The sequence below is a fragment of the Haliotis asinina genome, chromosome 6, assembly GCF_037392515.1.
Source record: "Haliotis asinina isolate JCU_RB_2024 chromosome 6, JCU_Hal_asi_v2, whole genome shotgun sequence".
NCBI lineage: Eukaryota > Metazoa > Mollusca > Gastropoda > Lepetellida > Haliotidae > Haliotis > Haliotis asinina.
In genome coordinates, this window is record NC_090285.1 from 42,591,858 (window position 1) to 42,608,897 (window position 17,040).

Here is a 17,040-nt window from a genome sequence, read left to right on the forward strand (position 1 = left end):
TGCCACTTGCTAGTGATTGAATTCTGGATCATACTTCGGATTTCGCTTTTTGAATAGGGATGTTCCAGTGACACATTCAATTCTAGCGCCTGTCTGGCTAGTTTGTCCGCTCTCTCATTGCCGGGTATACCAACGTGAGATGGTATCCAGCACAGCGTGACCTCCTTCTCATTTTCCTGTCTTAGTTTCTGAATGAGAACCAGGATCTCATGGATGGTGTCGGGTCTGCTACTGGAGTGCTTGGTTGCCAGTGACTGTATTGCACTGAGTGAGTCTGAGAGGATAACCACTCTTCTCTCATGTAGGTTGCGACAATACCTAAGTGCATGGTGTATGGCTTCCAGCTCTGCAGTGTAGACCGATTGACCGTCCGGCAGGCGTGCCGAGATTGTGTGGTTGGAGGTGGCTGTGTGGATGAGGATACCGTAGGCGGTTCTGTTTCTCACGGGATCTTTTGATCCGTCAGTATATATGTGCGCCGAGTCCTCGTAAACCGTGTCAATCCTACTGAGCGCTCTGACACGTAGTAGCATTGGATTCTCACTTTTAGGCGGTTCATTTGTGAGAGTGGTGTCGACATTTGGAGACCGGAGTCTCCATGGAGGACATTGCACTGTCATTGGTTGGGTTGGAGGTTCTACCTGGTCGCATCCATGCTCTCGCCTTAGCTGGATGACCCTGAGCCCACCTGGCGTTGTGTTGGGTCTCTTTTTAAGCCACGCTTTGGTTCTACCAGAGTAGAGTTTCTCCTCCCACAACCTAGTGACGAGTGGATTGGAGCAGCGACTCCAATAGTTCAATGTCAGTTTCTCTCGCCTGAGATGGAGTGGTAGCTCCCCAGTTTCCACTAATAGGGCCTGGTGGGAGGTACAGGTCGCCGCGCCTGTGACCAGTTTAAGAGCTTGGTATTGAATGTTTTCAAGCCGGCTCAGAGCCGATTGGGAAGCACTGTGGTAGGCTTCGCACCCATAGTCTATTTTACTTCTGATTAGGGACTTATAGAGGGTCAAGAGTGTTTCACTATTCGCTCCCCATGAGCTGCCGGATACAGCTCTCATAGCGTTGAGGTCCTTCTGACAACTCTGGGTGATATTGTCTATATGTTTGGCCCAGGTGAGATGTTGATCGAAGGTTACCCCGAGAAACTTGGCTGATTTCTCAAATTTGACCTCTTTGCCCTTGAGTTTTAGACAGGGTGTGTGGCTTACACGGCAACCCTTACGCTTGAAAACCACTCCTACTGTTTTCTCAGGCGAGATAGTGAAACCCCATTTGTCGCACCATTGTTCCACCCCATCGAGAGCTTCCCTGAGTTGAGCCTGGATCTTGGATAGCTCTCGATGTCTGACCCATACAGCCCCGTCATCGGCGAACTTAGAGGTGTTGGTGTAACTGTCCCGTGGGACGTGTTCAAATAGGTCGTCAATCATGATATTGAATAGCGTGGGACTGATAATGCTTCCTTGCGGTGTGCCATTATCTAACCTGTGTCGCTCAGACAGGTGGTCCCCGAGGAGGACTGATATCGACCTTTCTTGCAAAAAACTTTGAACATAATTTGCCATTTTCCCTCGTACACCAACATTCTCTAGTTTAAGGAGGAGTCCATCGTGCCATACCATGTCAAATGCTTTGCTGAAGTCTAGGAAGACAGCAGCTAGGTACTCTTTCTTGACTTGGGCTAATCTTATATCACTTTCCAGTCGGAAAATGTGGTCAAGACATGAGCGGTTTGATCTAAACCCGCTTTGGTCGTGAGATAGGTGTCCGTTTGTTTCAAGGTGATGCTTTAGGCGTATATTCACCATTGCCTCCATACTCTTGCACAGATTTGATGTTAGGGATATTGGACGATATGAGTTGGCGGACGCCTTCTCCTTTCCTGGTTTGAGCAGAGGTATGACTGCCGCATGTTTCCATGCTGCAGGTACCTCCCCCCTATCCCATATCAGATTGTACAATTGTACGACGACTTTGGCTACGCTGTCAGGCAACCTTTTTAGCATCTCATAGCTGACCATGTCCTCTCCGGGACTAGTACCTTTTTTGTGGTGTATGGCAGTTCTGAACTCCTCCACACTGAAGCATTGATTATAGGCATGCTGTTCGCCTGGGGGCTGTTTGGGCCGTTGCGGTGGCTTCTCTGACTTTGTAAACTCTTCAGAGAAGTTGTTGCTGCTACTGACAGAGGCAAAGTGGGTGGCTAAGATACTGGCTTTTTCCGGTATGGAAGTAGCCCCTGTTATCTTGGGATTGCAAGCGGACTTGCGTTTCCCTCTGATAGCATGTATCTTTTGCCAGACCTGTTTACTGTTTGTTTTGTGGTTGAGCGATCCACAGAACTTTTGCCATGAGTCAGCTCTGGCCTGATCAATGAGATCTTTAACTTTTTTCCTGGCTTCTCGGACTTGTCCTACGGCAGATTTGTCCCTTTGTAACCTGTTTAGAGCCTTTTTCCTAATGCGTCTAGCTTTGGCTATTTCCTCATTCCACCATGGGACGGCACGGGAGCCGTGTTTTGGCTGGGTGAGAGGTATTGAAGCCCGGGCCGCTTTGTATATAGCTGACGTTAGGTTGAGGCTGAAGGTTTCGATATCATCAGAGATGATTTCAGACGGGTCCAATTTATTGCATTCCGTACTGAATAGGGACCAATCTGCTTTGGAGAAGTTCCACCGCTCTCTAGGATTTATGTGGTGGTCGCATAGAGGAGGTGTGCCAAGGTGTGTGATGCACGGATAGTGATCACTTCCCATACTGTCATCGTGGACCTGCCATTGGCAATCGTGGGCTAGGTCGTTTGTGGCAATAGCAAGATCTAGGCCTGTCCATCCGCCCCTGATGGGACAATGTCTAGTTGGAGAGCCGTCATTCAGAATTATGAGTCCTCGTGACTCCACCCAGTCCTCCACCATCCTGCCGAAGCAGTCTGAGTGTTTGGCTCCTTCGTCCCACAGCGGGCTGTGGGCGTTGAAGTCGCCGAGGATTAGGCCTGAATGCCCGACCAGGTCCATGAGTTTGTTAAGCTCGTGGATGTTGGTGGGTTCGGCAGTCCTGTGATAGACATTTGCGATTTTGATTTCTTTGCTATTTGCCAACGTGACTGAGATGACTTGGGTTTCAAGGCTTCCCACCTCTGATACGACCATACTGGATGTACAATTGTCGGCGACAAAAGTAACCAGTCCACCACCTGTCCGCCCCGTTCTATCTTTGCGGTATTGTATGAAGCCAGGCATGTTAAAGTTTGTTCTCTTCCCCAGTTTCGCTTCTTGAATTAGAATAACGTGGGGTGTCAGTGCCTTTTGCTGAACTAGGGCTTTGAGTTCGTGGCCGTTTGACCTCAGGCCGTTGGCATTCCATTGCAGTATTTTTAGGTACATGATGACAGTATTTGCCCAAGCTTTTTAATTGAGATTGTTAATCTGCTGTTTGAGATAGGTTGCAGATTGCCCGTAGGACAGCAGTTTGGTGGCCAGTTCCCATAGAATAATGAGATTTGACCCCTCATTGCTGTCCTGTCGTGTGCCTAGTTTGAGTAAGGCGGCACAAACGAATTCAACCAGTGTGTCTGGGATTGTCTGGTTGTGGGCTGCTTGGGTGCTGTCTGTACCTGGTCCAGCATGCCTAACGCCGTTTTGTGTGGTCTCAACGGTGTTGGGAGCCACTTTTGTTTGGCCTTTTTTGCCCCGTTTGCCTCTTGGCCTTCTCCGCTTGGGTTTGGTTTTACCCTCACCCTTGACACTGGTTGCCGCAGTGTCGTTTCGATTCTGTGGCTTGGCGGTTGACTTATCCTCATTTCCCGCCTTACCGCTTCCCTTAGCCGCTTGTGCGTGCTTTTTCTGTAAAGTCTCCGTGTTTAGACTTTTTCTTTTAGTCTGCCTGCTCCTGCAGAAGTTCGAGAGGGCTGAGTGCCCTTGAACTTTGCAGTTCCTGCAATAGGGTGAGCAGTTGCCCTTGCAGACACTCTCTGGCTTGGAGCATGTCCTGCATTTTGCCTCGCTGCGACAATTTGCTTTCACATGTCCATAGCAGAGGCACTTCACGCACTGCTTGGGTCGCTTGAGGTAGGGTAGTGTTGCCACTACCTTACCTGCCACTCTAATCGTGTCTGGCACCTGTGTGCCTATTATGGTGAGTATTACTACTCTGGTGTTTTGCCCTTGGCTTTTAATCCTATACATGTCGCTGATAATAGGATCGCGCTGGGTTGGGTCGATTAGCTGCTGGTCGCTAATCTTCTTGTCTAGATGCACCGCGCATCTGGTGTGAGAGACCCACCCTGGCACTTTCCATATTACCGTTTCGCCAAGGATTTTGTTGGGGAGGCGTAAGGATTCATTTACGTTGTTGCCGCTAACAACGTATCCCCTGTTTGCTTTATTTATTTTGTGGATGGAGATGGACTTACTAAGCTCCTCCTTAAGGGCTTGGGCAGTGACCCTGCTGGTGAGGGTGAGGTTGTAGTCTTTACAGTAGACTAGCCTCTCCCACGCCAGCTGTTTTGGAGGGTTAACCTTAGCCGGGGCTTTGGTTTGTTTAGCAGTGTCCTTGGATCTCTTAGAGTTCCTGATCCAAAGCTCATTTATCTGTTCCCTTTCCGACAAGCTGAGCCCGCTGAAACTGATTCCCCCTTCAGGCAATTTCATCGCGGCTTGCGCGTATGAGAAGTTTGCCGTTGCAAACTTTCTCTTTTTAGGGTTCTCAGTTTCTGGGCTGAAGTGCAGCTTTGTCTTCCCGGGACGGAGCTGGGCAAGTTCTCCGTTTTCCAGAGTAGAGCTGTCTCTTATGGGGTTGGGCATTCCCCTCTGAGGGCTGGGCATTCCCTCGGTTTCGGACTCAGAGTCCATTTCTATATTTGGTGGGGTAGTCACGGCTACCCCTATGTGTGTATGTTGGCCCCGAGAGCTGTGCGGGCTCTCGGGCTCGATCCCCGTGGGAGTCGAGTCCTGGCCAGGGGGCGGCATATCCCCATTTAGGCCAGTTGCCTCTCCGGGAGCAGACACGGCTGCTTCCCCCGCTTTGTTGGGAATAGTCACGGCTATTCCCTTTTTGTAACAGCGAGCTCCCCCTCGCTTCCTCTCCCTTCTTTTCTCTCTTTGGGGAGCAGACACGGCCACTCCCCTGCGTTTTGGGGTGGTCACGGCCACTCCCTTCTTATTTGGGGTGGACACGGCCATCCCCTTCCTCTCCTTGCAGGGAGTGGACATGGCCACTCCCTCCTTGTCACCATAGGGAGTGGACACGGCCACTTCCTTTCCTTCACTATTGGGGACGGACACGGCCGTCCCCCTCTTCCTCTCTTTGGGAGTGGACACGGCCACTCCCCCCGTTACACAAAAGGCAGTGGACACGGCCACTTCCTTAGCCTCACCGTGGGGGACGGACACGGCCGTCCCCCTCTTCCTCTCTTTGGGAGTGGACACGGCCACTCCCCCCGTTACACAAAAGGCAGTGGACACGGCCACTTCCTTAGCCTCACCGTGGGGGACGGACACGGCCGTCCCCCTCTTCCTCTCTTTGGGAGTGGACACGGCCACTCCCTTCGTTACCCCGTAGGGAGCGGACACGGCCGCTCCCTTAGCCTCGCCATTGGGGACGGACACGGCCGTCCCCTTTTCCCTCTCTTTGGGAGTGGACACGGCCACTCCCTTCCTCTCCTTCGCTTTATCATGTTTCCTGCTGTGGACCTGGGCGGTCACTAAGAAGGTGTTCCCTTCCATTTCTGGTCGGGAACAGTCCCTGTGAGATCCTCACAGCGACTTGCCTTCTTGGTTTTTTCCTTCTGCTTTCCTCCGAGGTCCTTCTAGCTTCGCAGCTGAGCTGCAGATGGCTCTCCCCGACAGCCAGCCCGGGTGATACTACAGAGGCGCGGACGTCGGAGGAGACACCCTGCATGTTGTGGCTGCTAGCTGCTAGCTCGGGAGCGTGTGTGCTTTCTCGTGCATTTGTATCCGAATAATCACTTCTTATTCGAGGAAAGTTTCTATTTTAACTTCATGACTGGATGCAAAAATCATTTGGCTACATGTCTGTTACAATAACAACACTCACAGGTGAATGGTGAAGCCACACGGGCTATTTTCAGTGAAGCCATCGAGGCAAAAATGTAGACATCGTTCGTTTCAAAAGTACATTTCGAGGCTTTAGACTCAAATTCAATCATTTCAAATGTTGTATGTCGTTTCTCAAGATATCTAACTATGAAGGTAAACCCCAACATAACTCATTACTGCCTCTCAGACGCTAAAACAAGCACCCAAACAAAGGCAATGAAGCACGTTTATCTGACAAGTTCGCCATTTTGCGAGAGAAAACATTCGACACTGTTACTGAACACATGATCTGGGGCACTACATTTACTGTTGAAATTTGCTTTTTGCCTCATAAGTAAGTAGCTAGGATGTTTCTTTCAATGAAACGGTGTTCCAAGACGCGAATCTCGGCACACAAACGGGGCGCGAACCCCAGTATGTAGAGTAAGATGGACATCTATTATACAAGACGCTGTACAGAACGATACCAGCAGTCGATCGTCACAGATTAACTATTTTTGCCTGCCACGATTAACCCGACTTTCTTGACATCACGACAGTATGGGCCGTCATCGTTTTCATATTAATTTTATTCGAAAAACAACATAGGCTGCATGCACGATCTCTATTGGGCGGGCGAAAACTGGATGTTTGGGGCGAGGGGGCGGGCGAAGTAGTGTGTCCTTTCTCGCAGCAGATGCGCACAGAAACAGCGTTCATATGTATCACAAGTACCAAATACTTGCCAGATACTGTAAAGATAACACTCCAACATGAAAACACATGATTGTGTAAACCCACTGAAAATGCGAGGATGCTGTTTGATCGCAATGTCCCTTCCCCACTACCCCGTGTGTATATGTAGCCGAAGTTTGCCTGTGAGCGTTGTCTACGGCCATACCACGTTGAAAACACCGGTTCTCGTCCGATCACCGAAGTTAAGCAACGTCGGGCCCGGATAGTACTTGGATGGGTGACCGCCTGGGAACACCGGGTGCAGTAGACATTTTCATTTTCTCCTTTTTTATGTATATTTTTTTTTATTTGTTTGTATTTCCACCACAAGGTGCATGTGTATCATTGACATCGGAAAGTCATGATACATTCTATTTCGTTTTGAATGGGCAAACTCCTGCATGCCTGAATATGCTTGTGAACGATTTGTTCTTACACACTTACATACCGAGGACTTTTCAGTTATACTTCTCACCATTTTCCCCCGTCAGTTCACTCGACTACTCATCATCTACTCTGAAGGCATGTATGTTTCATTCGCCACATGAAAGTGTCACTGTACTCCGACAATCAAACATGTCATTTACGATCTTACTTTCGTATATTAAAGGCTGCTTATGTCACATCACAATGTTGTTTGTATCAGGTCTCAGCGCACAACTCTTTGCCTATGCAGATGAGATAATAAGGAAAAGGTAAATCGCATTGAACGCCTGCTATAGGATTCACTGGTTTGCTGTAGGAAAATTACTTTCAAATCTGTGACAGCAAGCCCACAGTGATTCCCTGCTTTCTAAACACACATGGCATGACGATGCGGCTGGGTGGTGAATCAGTCAGCTATTTTATGTTTGCAGTTCTAGCTAGGTCACGCAGACGTACTTTACATGTATTAGACAGTATTTCCGTACCTTTACTTTGACACATAACAGCAGTGTTGCAGGCATTGGGGCGAATGTCAAACGCACACGCCTCACACGACCAAGGGTGCACAACTCTTGTCGCCCTAGTCCTGCATAGGCGAGGTGTGTGTCGGTAAAACACCCGGTGGATGTCAACGTGCTTGTGGAGATACATGTACACACATAAAAGGAAATCTGTATTGACGATATCTGATATCATCAACACTTTACATGATACATATACAATTTGCATTCTTTGCTTCACATCTTGCTTTGTTTATGTTAAACTTTTGTAGTCTTTGCGTTTATTTTCCTTTGTTTATTTTAGGGTCGGGTATCTGGCTTGAGTGTAATGTGTATGTGGGGTTATGTATTTTGATGGGTCTAAGTGAAACAAAACAAGACACACCGGCCATTAGATGGGGTAGGGTTTGGAACGCCCACTATCATATCAATGTAGGAACATACTTATCAAATCCTTCTTTGCTCAATGCTGTATATGCTTTTGCTCAATGTATATGGTTTTACCGACACCTACCTTGGGCAACGGTTTCTTTGCCTCACCTTTACGGTTAAGGCTCATTTTGTAATTATGATCAGTCTAAGCCATCATTCACACTATACCTGCTATCGCTGACACGCATTCTTTGTTATTTCTATGCTGCTGAAATAAATGGCATTGTTTTGTTATCAGTGTTTTCAAGTTTTCTTTTGGGGTATTTGGATGGCCCTGAAAAGGGCCTTTGGACCACAGAAATGTGGAGCGAAGGCGAGACAAAGAGACCTTAGGCCTTCTTTGGCTTGGTGGCCTTCTTCTTGGGGGTCTTGACCTTCTTGGGTTTGGCAGCTGCCTTCTTAGGGGTCTTTGCCTTCTTGGGCTTGGCTGCAGCTTTCACCTTCTTTGGTGACTTGGCGGCCTTCTTAGCGGCTGTCTTTGGCTTCTTGGCAGCAACTGGCTTCTTGACTTTCTTGGGAGATTTGGCAGCCTTCTTTGGCTTGGCAGCAGGCTTAGCCTTCTTGGGTTTTTCGGCTTTCTTCACCTCGCCAAGACGGAAGGACCCAGCAGCTCCAGTTCCCTTTGATTGCTTCAGTGCACCATTCTTGACTCCATTTTTCAAAGCAACCTTGACGCGAGCATTGATGGCGACCTGGTTGTCACCAACTTTGTAGTTGGCCAGGATGTATTTCAGTATAGCCTGTCGGGAAGAACCACCCCTCTCCTTCAAGGATGAAATAGCTTTCTTGATCATATCCACATAGGTGGGATGTGCGGCAACCTTCTTCGGCTTGGCAGCAGCTTTCTTCTTGGGAGTCTTGACAGCAGCGGGGGCAGCAGCAACATCAGCCATAGTGGTAGGTTTGAGTGCAGAAAGTCACGTCAGCTACAAACGGAGCACGGAGAGCGAATGCCTCTCCCCGACAGCCAGCCCGGGTGATACTACAGAGGCGCGGACGTCGGAGGAGACACCCTGCATGTTGTGGCTGCTAGCTGCTAGCTCGGGAGCGTGTGTGCTTTCTCGTGCATTTGTATCCGAATAATCACTTCTTATTCGAGGAAAGTTTCTATTTTAACTTCATGACTGGATGCAAAAATCATTTGGCTACATGTCTGTTACAATAACAACACTCACAGGTGAATGGTGAAGCCACACGGGCTATTTTCAGTGAAGCCATCGAGGCAAAAATGTAGACATCGTTCGTTTCAAAAGTACATTTCGAGGCTTTAGACTCAAATTCAATCATTTCAAATGTTGTATGTCGTTTCTCAAGATATCTAACTATGAAGGTAAACCCCAACATAACTCATTACTGCCTCTCAGACGCTAAAACAAGCACCCAAACAAAGGCAATGAAGCACGTTTATCTGACAAGTTCGCCATTTTGCGAGAGAAAACATTCGACACTGTTACTGAACACATGATCTGGGGCACTACATTTACTGTTGAAATTTGCTTTTTGCCTCATAAGTAAGTAGCTAGGATGTTTCTTTCAATGAAACGGTGTTCCAAGACGCGAATCTCGGCACACAAACGGGGCGCGAACCCCAGTATGTAGAGTAAGATGGACATCTATTATACAAGACGCTGTACAGAACGATACCAGCAGTCGATCGTCACAGATTAACTATTTTTGCCTGCCACGATTAACCCGACTTTCTTGACATCACGACAGTATGGGCCGTCATCGTTTTCATATTAATTTTATTCGAAAAACAACATAGGCTGCATGCACGATCTCTATTGGGCGGGCGAAAACTGGATGTTTGGGGCGAGGGGGCGGGCGAAGTAGTGTGTCCTTTCTCGCAGCAGATGCGCACAGAAACAGCGTTCATATGTATCACAAGTACCAAATACTTGCCAGATACTGTAAAGATAACACTCCAACATGAAAACACATGATTGTGTAAACCCACTGAAAATGCGAGGATGCTGTTTGATCGCAATGTCCCTTCCCCACTACCCCGTGTGTATATGTAGCCGAAGTTTGCCTGTGAGCGTTGTCTACGGCCATACCACGTTGAAAACACCGGTTCTCGTCCGATCACCGAAGTTAAGCAACGTCGGGCCCGGATAGTACTTGGATGGGTGACCGCCTGGGAACACCGGGTGCAGTAGACATTTTCATTTTCTCCTTTTTTATGTATATTTTTTTTTATTTGTTTGTATTTCCACCACAAGGTGCATGTGTATCATTGACATCGGAAAGTCATGATACATTCTATTTCGTTTTGAATGGGCAAACTCCTGCATGCCTGAATATGCTTGTGAACGATTTGTTCTTACACACTTACATACCGAGGACTTTTCAGTTATACTTCTCACCATTTTCCCCCGTCAGTTCACTCGACTACTCATCATCTACTCTGAAGGCATGTATGTTTCATTCGCCACATGAAAGTGTCACTGTACTCCGACAATCAAACATGTCATTTACGATCTTACTTTCGTATATTAAAGGCTGCTTATGTCACATCACAATGTTGTTTGTATCAGGTCTCAGCGCACAACTCTTTGCCTATGCAGATGAGATAATAAGGAAAAGGTAAATCGCATTGAACGCCTGCTATAGGATTCACTGGTTTGCTGTAGGAAAATTACTTTCAAATCTGTGACAGCAAGCCCACAGTGATTCCCTGCTTTCTAAACACACATGGCATGACGATGCGGCTGGGTGGTGAATCAGTCAGCTATTTTATGTTTGCAGTTCTAGCTAGGTCACGCAGACGTACTTTACATGTATTAGACAGTATTTCCGTACCTTTACTTTGACACATAACAGCAGTGTTGCAGGCATTGGGGCGAATGTCAAACGCACACGCCTCACACGACCAAGGGTGCACAACTCTTGTCGCCCTAGTCCTGCATAGGCGAGGTGTGTGTCGGTAAAACACCCGGTGGATGTCAACGTGCTTGTGGAGATACATGTACACACATAAAAGGAAATCTGTATTGACGATATCTGATATCATCAACACTTTACATGATACATATACAATTTGCATTCTTTGCTTCACATCTTGCTTTGTTTATGTTAAACTTTTGTAGTCTTTGCGTTTATTTTCCTTTGTTTATTTTAGGGTCGGGTATCTGGCTTGAGTGTAATGTGTATGTGGGGTTATGTATTTTGATGGGTCTAAGTGAAACAAAACAAGACACACCGGCCATTAGATGGGGTAGGGTTTGGAACGCCCACTATCATATCAATGTAGGAACATACTTATCAAATCCTTCTTTGCTCAATGCTGTATATGCTTTTGCTCAATGTATATGGTTTTACCGACACCTACCTTGGGCAACGGTTTCTTTGCCTCACCTTTACGGTTAAGGCTCATTTTGTAATTATGATCAGTCTAAGCCATCATTCACACTATACCTGCTATCGCTGACACGCATTCTTTGTTATTTCTATGCTGCTGAAATAAATGGCATTGTTTTGTTATCAGTGTTTTCAAGTTTTCTTTTGGGGTATTTGGATGGCCCTGAAAAGGGCCTTTGGACCACAGAAATGTGGAGCGAAGGCGAGACAAAGAGACCTTAGGCCTTCTTTGGCTTGGTGGCCTTCTTCTTGGGGGTCTTGACCTTCTTGGGTTTGGCAGCTGCCTTCTTAGGGGTCTTTGCCTTCTTGGGCTTGGCTGCAGCTTTCACCTTCTTTGGTGACTTGGCGGCCTTCTTAGCGGCTGTCTTTGGCTTCTTGGCAGCAACTGGCTTCTTGACTTTCTTGGGAGATTTGGCAGCCTTCTTTGGCTTGGCAGCAGGCTTAGCCTTCTTGGGTTTTTCGGCTTTCTTCACCTCGCCAAGACGGAAGGACCCAGCAGCTCCAGTTCCCTTTGATTGCTTCAGTGCACCATTCTTGACTCCATTTTTCAAAGCAACCTTGACGCGAGCATTGATGGCGACCTGGTTGTCACCAACTTTGTAGTTGGCCAGGATGTATTTCAGTATAGCCTGTCGGGAAGAACCACCCCTCTCCTTCAAGGATGAAATAGCTTTCTTGATCATATCCACATAGGTGGGATGTGCGGCAACCTTCTTCGGCTTGGCAGCAGCTTTCTTCTTGGGAGTCTTGACAGCAGCGGGGGCAGCAGCAACATCAGCCATAGTGGTAGGTTTGAGTGCAGAAAGTCACGTCAGCTACAAACGGAGCACGGAGAGCGAATGCCTCTCCCCGACAGCCAGCCCGGGTGATACTACAGAGGCGCGGACGTCGGAGGAGACACCCTGCATGTTGTGGCTGCTAGCTGCTAGCTCGGGAGCGTGTGTGCTTTCTCGTGCATTTGTATCCGAATAATCACTTCTTATTCGAGGAAAGTTTCTATTTTAACTTCATGACTGGATGCAAAAATCATTTGGCTACATGTCTGTTACAATAACAACACTCACAGGTGAATGGTGAAGCCACACGGGCTATTTTCAGTGAAGCCATCGAGGCAAAAATGTAGACATCGTTCGTTTCAAAAGTACATTTCGAGGCTTTAGACTCAAATTCAATCATTTCAAATGTTGTATGTCGTTTCTCAAGATATCTAACTATGAAGGTAAACCCCAACATAACTCATTACTGCCTCTCAGACGCTAAAACAAGCACCCAAACAAAGGCAATGAAGCACGTTTATCTGACAAGTTCGCCATTTTGCGAGAGAAAACATTCGACACTGTTACTGAACACATGATCTGGGGCACTACATTTACTGTTGAAATTTGCTTTTTGCCTCATAAGTAAGTAGCTAGGATGTTTCTTTCAATGAAACGGTGTTCCAAGACGCGAATCTCGGCACACAAACGGGGCGCGAACCCCAGTATGTAGAGTAAGATGGACATCTATTATACAAGACGCTGTACAGAACGATACCAGCAGTCGATCGTCACAGATTAACTATTTTTGCCTGCCACGATTAACCCGACTTTCTTGACATCACGACAGTATGGGCCGTCATCGTTTTCATATTAATTTTATTCGAAAAACAACATAGGCTGCATGCACGATCTCTATTGGGCGGGCGAAAACTGGATGTTTGGGGCGAGGGGGCGGGCGAAGTAGTGTGTCCTTTCTCGCAGCAGATGCGCACAGAAACAGCGTTCATATGTATCACAAGTACCAAATACTTGCCAGATACTGTAAAGATAACACTCCAACATGAAAACACATGATTGTGTAAACCCACTGAAAATGCGAGGATGCTGTTTGATCGCAATGTCCCTTCCCCACTACCCCGTGTGTATATGTAGCCGAAGTTTGCCTGTGAGCGTTGTCTACGGCCATACCACGTTGAAAACACCGGTTCTCGTCCGATCACCGAAGTTAAGCAACGTCGGGCCCGGATAGTACTTGGATGGGTGACCGCCTGGGAACACCGGGTGCAGTAAACATTTTCATTTTCTCCTTTTTTATGTATATTTTTTTTTATTTGTTTGTATTTCCACCACAAGGTGCATGTGTATCATTGACATCGGAAAGTCATGATACATTCTATTTCGTTTTGAATGGGCAAACTCCTGCATGCCTGAATATGCTTGTGAACGATTTGTTCTTACACACTTACATACCGAGGACTTTTCAGTTATACTTCTCACCATTTTCCCCCGTCAGTTCACTCGACTACTCATCATCTACTCTGAAGGCATGTATGTTTCATTCGCCACATGAAAGTGTCACTGTACTCCGACAATCAAACATGTCATTTACGATCTTACTTTCGTATATTAAAGGCTGCTTATGTCACATCACAATGTTGTTTGTATCAGGTCTCAGCGCACAACTCTTTGCCTATGCAGATGAGATAATAAGGAAAAGGTAAATCGCATTGAACGCCTGCTATAGGATTCACTGGTTTGCTGTAGGAAAATTACTTTCAAATCTGTGACAGCAAGCCCACAGTGATTCCCTGCTTTCTAAACACACATGGCATGACGATGCGGCTGGGTGGTGAATCAGTCAGCTATTTTATGTTTGCAGTTCTAGCTAGGTCACGCAGACGTACTTTACATGTATTAGACAGTATTTCCGTACCTTTACTTTGACACATAACAGCAGTGTTGCAGGCATTGGGGCGAATGTCAAACGCACACGCCTCACACGACCAAGGGTGCACAACTCTTGTCGCCCTAGTCCTGCATAGGCGAGGTGTGTGTCGGTAAAACACCCGGTGGATGTCAACGTGCTTGTGGAGATACATGTACACACATAAAAGGAAATCTGTATTGACGATATCTGATATCATCAACACTTTACATGATACATATACAATTTGCATTCTTTGCTTCACATCTTGCTTTGTTTATGTTAAACTTTTGTAGTCTTTGCGTTTATTTTCCTTTGTTTATTTTAGGGTCGGGTATCTGGCTTGAGTGTAATGTGTATGTGGGGTTATGTATTTTGATGGGTCTAAGTGAAACAAAACAAGACACACCGGCCATTAGATGGGGTAGGGTTTGGAACGCCCACTATCATATCAATGTAGGAACATACTTATCAAATCCTTCTTTGCTCAATGCTGTATATGCTTTTGCTCAATGTATATGGTTTTACCGACACCTACCTTGGGCAACGGTTTCTTTGCCTCACCTTTACGGTTAAGGCTCATTTTGTAATTATGATCAGTCTAAGCCATCATTCACACTATACCTGCTATCGCTGACACGCATTCTTTGTTATTTCTATGCTGCTGAAATAAATGGCATTGTTTTGTTATCAGTGTTTTCAAGTTTTCTTTTGGGGTATTTGGATGGCCCTGAAAAGGGCCTTTGGACCACAGAAATGTGGAGCGAAGGCGAGACAAAGAGACCTTAGGCCTTCTTTGGCTTGGTGGCCTTCTTCTTGGGGGTCTTGACCTTCTTGGGTTTGGCAGCTGCCTTCTTAGGGGTCTTTGCCTTCTTGGGCTTGGCTGCAGCTTTCACCTTCTTTGGTGACTTGGCGGCCTTCTTAGCGGCTGTCTTTGGCTTCTTGGCAGCAACTGGCTTCTTGACTTTCTTGGGAGATTTGGCAGCCTTCTTTGGCTTGGCAGCAGGCTTAGCCTTCTTGGGTTTTTCGGCTTTCTTCACCTCGCCAAGACGGAAGGACCCAGCAGCTCCAGTTCCCTTTGATTGCTTCAGTGCACCATTCTTGACTCCATTTTTCAAAGCAACCTTGACGCGAGCATTGATGGCGACCTGGTTGTCACCAACTTTGTAGTTGGCCAGGATGTATTTCAGTATAGCCTGTCGGGAAGAACCACCCCTCTCCTTCAAGGATGAAATAGCTTTCTTGATCATATCCACATAGGTGGGATGTGCGGCAACCTTCTTCGGCTTGGCAGCAGCTTTCTTCTTGGGAGTCTTGACAGCAGCGGGGGCAGCAGCAACATCAGCCATAGTGGTAGGTTTGAGTGCAGAAAGTCACGTCAGCTACAAACGGAGCACGGAGAGCGAATGCCTCTCCCCGACAGCCAGCCCGGGTGATACTACAGAGGCGCGGACGTCGGAGGAGACACCCTGCATGTTGTGGCTGCTAGCTGCTAGCTCGGGAGCGTGTGTGCTTTCTCGTGCATTTGTATCCGAATAATCACTTCTTATTCGAGGAAAGTTTCTATTTTAACTTCATGACTGGATGCAAAAATCATTTGGCTACATGTCTGTTACAATAACAACACTCACAGGTGAATGGTGAAGCCACACGGGCTATTTTCAGTGAAGCCATCGAGGCAAAAATGTAGACATCGTTCGTTTCAAAAGTACATTTCGAGGCTTTAGACTCAAATTCAATCATTTCAAATGTTGTATGTCGTTTCTCAAGATATCTAACTATGAAGGTAAACCCCAACATAACTCATTACTGCCTCTCAGACGCTAAAACAAGCACCCAAACAAAGGCAATGAAGCACGTTTATCTGACAAGTTCGCCATTTTGCGAGAGAAAACATTCGACACTGTTACTGAACACATGATCTGGGGCACTACATTTACTGTTGAAATTTGCTTTTTGCCTCATAAGTAAGTAGCTAGGATGTTTCTTTCAATGAAACGGTGTTCCAAGACGCGAATCTCGGCACACAAACGGGGCGCGAACCCCAGTATGTAGAGTAAGATGGACATCTATTATACAAGACGCTGTACAGAACGATACCAGCAGTCGATCGTCACAGATTAACTATTTTTGCCTGCCACGATTAACCCGACTTTCTTGACATCACGACAGTATGGGCCGTCATCGTTTTCATATTAATTTTATTCGAAAAACAACATAGGCTGCATGCAGGATCTCTATTGGGCGGGCGAAAACTGGATGTTTGGGGCGAGGGGGCGGGCGAAGTAGTGTGTCCTTTCTCGCAGCAGATGCGCACAGAAACAGCGTTCATATGTATCACAAGTACCAAATACTTGCCAGATACTGTAAAGATAACACTCCAACATGAAAACACATGATTGTGTAAACCCACTGAAAATGCGAGGATGCTGTTTGATCGCAATGTCCCTTCCCCACTACCCCGTGTGTATATGTAGCCGAAGTTTGCCTGTGAGCGTTGTCTACGGCCATACCACGTTGAAAACACCGGTTCTCGTCCGATCACCGAAGTTAAGCAACGTCGGGCCCGGAGAGTACTTGGATGGGTGACCGCCTGGGAACACCGGGTGCAGTAAACATTTTCATTTTCTCCTTTTTTATGTATATTTTTTTTTATTTGTTTGTATTTCCACCACAAGGTGCATGTGTATCATTGACATCGGAAAGTCATGATACATTCTATTTCGTTTTGAATGGGCAAACTCCTGCATGCCTGAATATGCTTGTGAACGATTTGTTCTTACACACTTACATACCGAGGACTTTTCAGTTATACTTCTCACCATTTTCCCCCGTCAGTTCACTCGACTACTCATCATCTACTCTGAAGG

At 46.9% G+C, this 17,040-nt stretch overlaps 4 non-coding genes across 4 annotated transcripts; all 4 read left to right on the top strand.

Moving 5' to 3' along the window:
- Positions 1–6,922: 6,922 nt before the first annotated feature.
- Positions 6,923–7,041, top strand: LOC137288376 (5S ribosomal RNA). Its single transcript, XR_010957150.1, has one exon. It is a non-coding gene; the product is annotated as a 5S ribosomal RNA (ribosomal RNA).
- A 3,130-nt stretch (positions 7,042–10,171) lies between these two features.
- Positions 10,172–10,290, top strand: LOC137288377 (5S ribosomal RNA). Its single transcript, XR_010957151.1, has one exon. It is a non-coding gene; the product is annotated as a 5S ribosomal RNA (ribosomal RNA).
- Positions 10,291–13,420: 3,130 nt separating this feature from the next.
- Positions 13,421–13,539, top strand: LOC137288313 (5S ribosomal RNA). Its single transcript, XR_010957092.1, has one exon. It is a non-coding gene; the product is annotated as a 5S ribosomal RNA (ribosomal RNA).
- A 3,130-nt stretch (positions 13,540–16,669) lies between these two features.
- Positions 16,670–16,788, top strand: LOC137288328 (5S ribosomal RNA). The gene has a single exon (XR_010957106.1). It is a non-coding gene; the product is annotated as a 5S ribosomal RNA (ribosomal RNA).
- Positions 16,789–17,040: the final 252 nt, after the last annotated feature.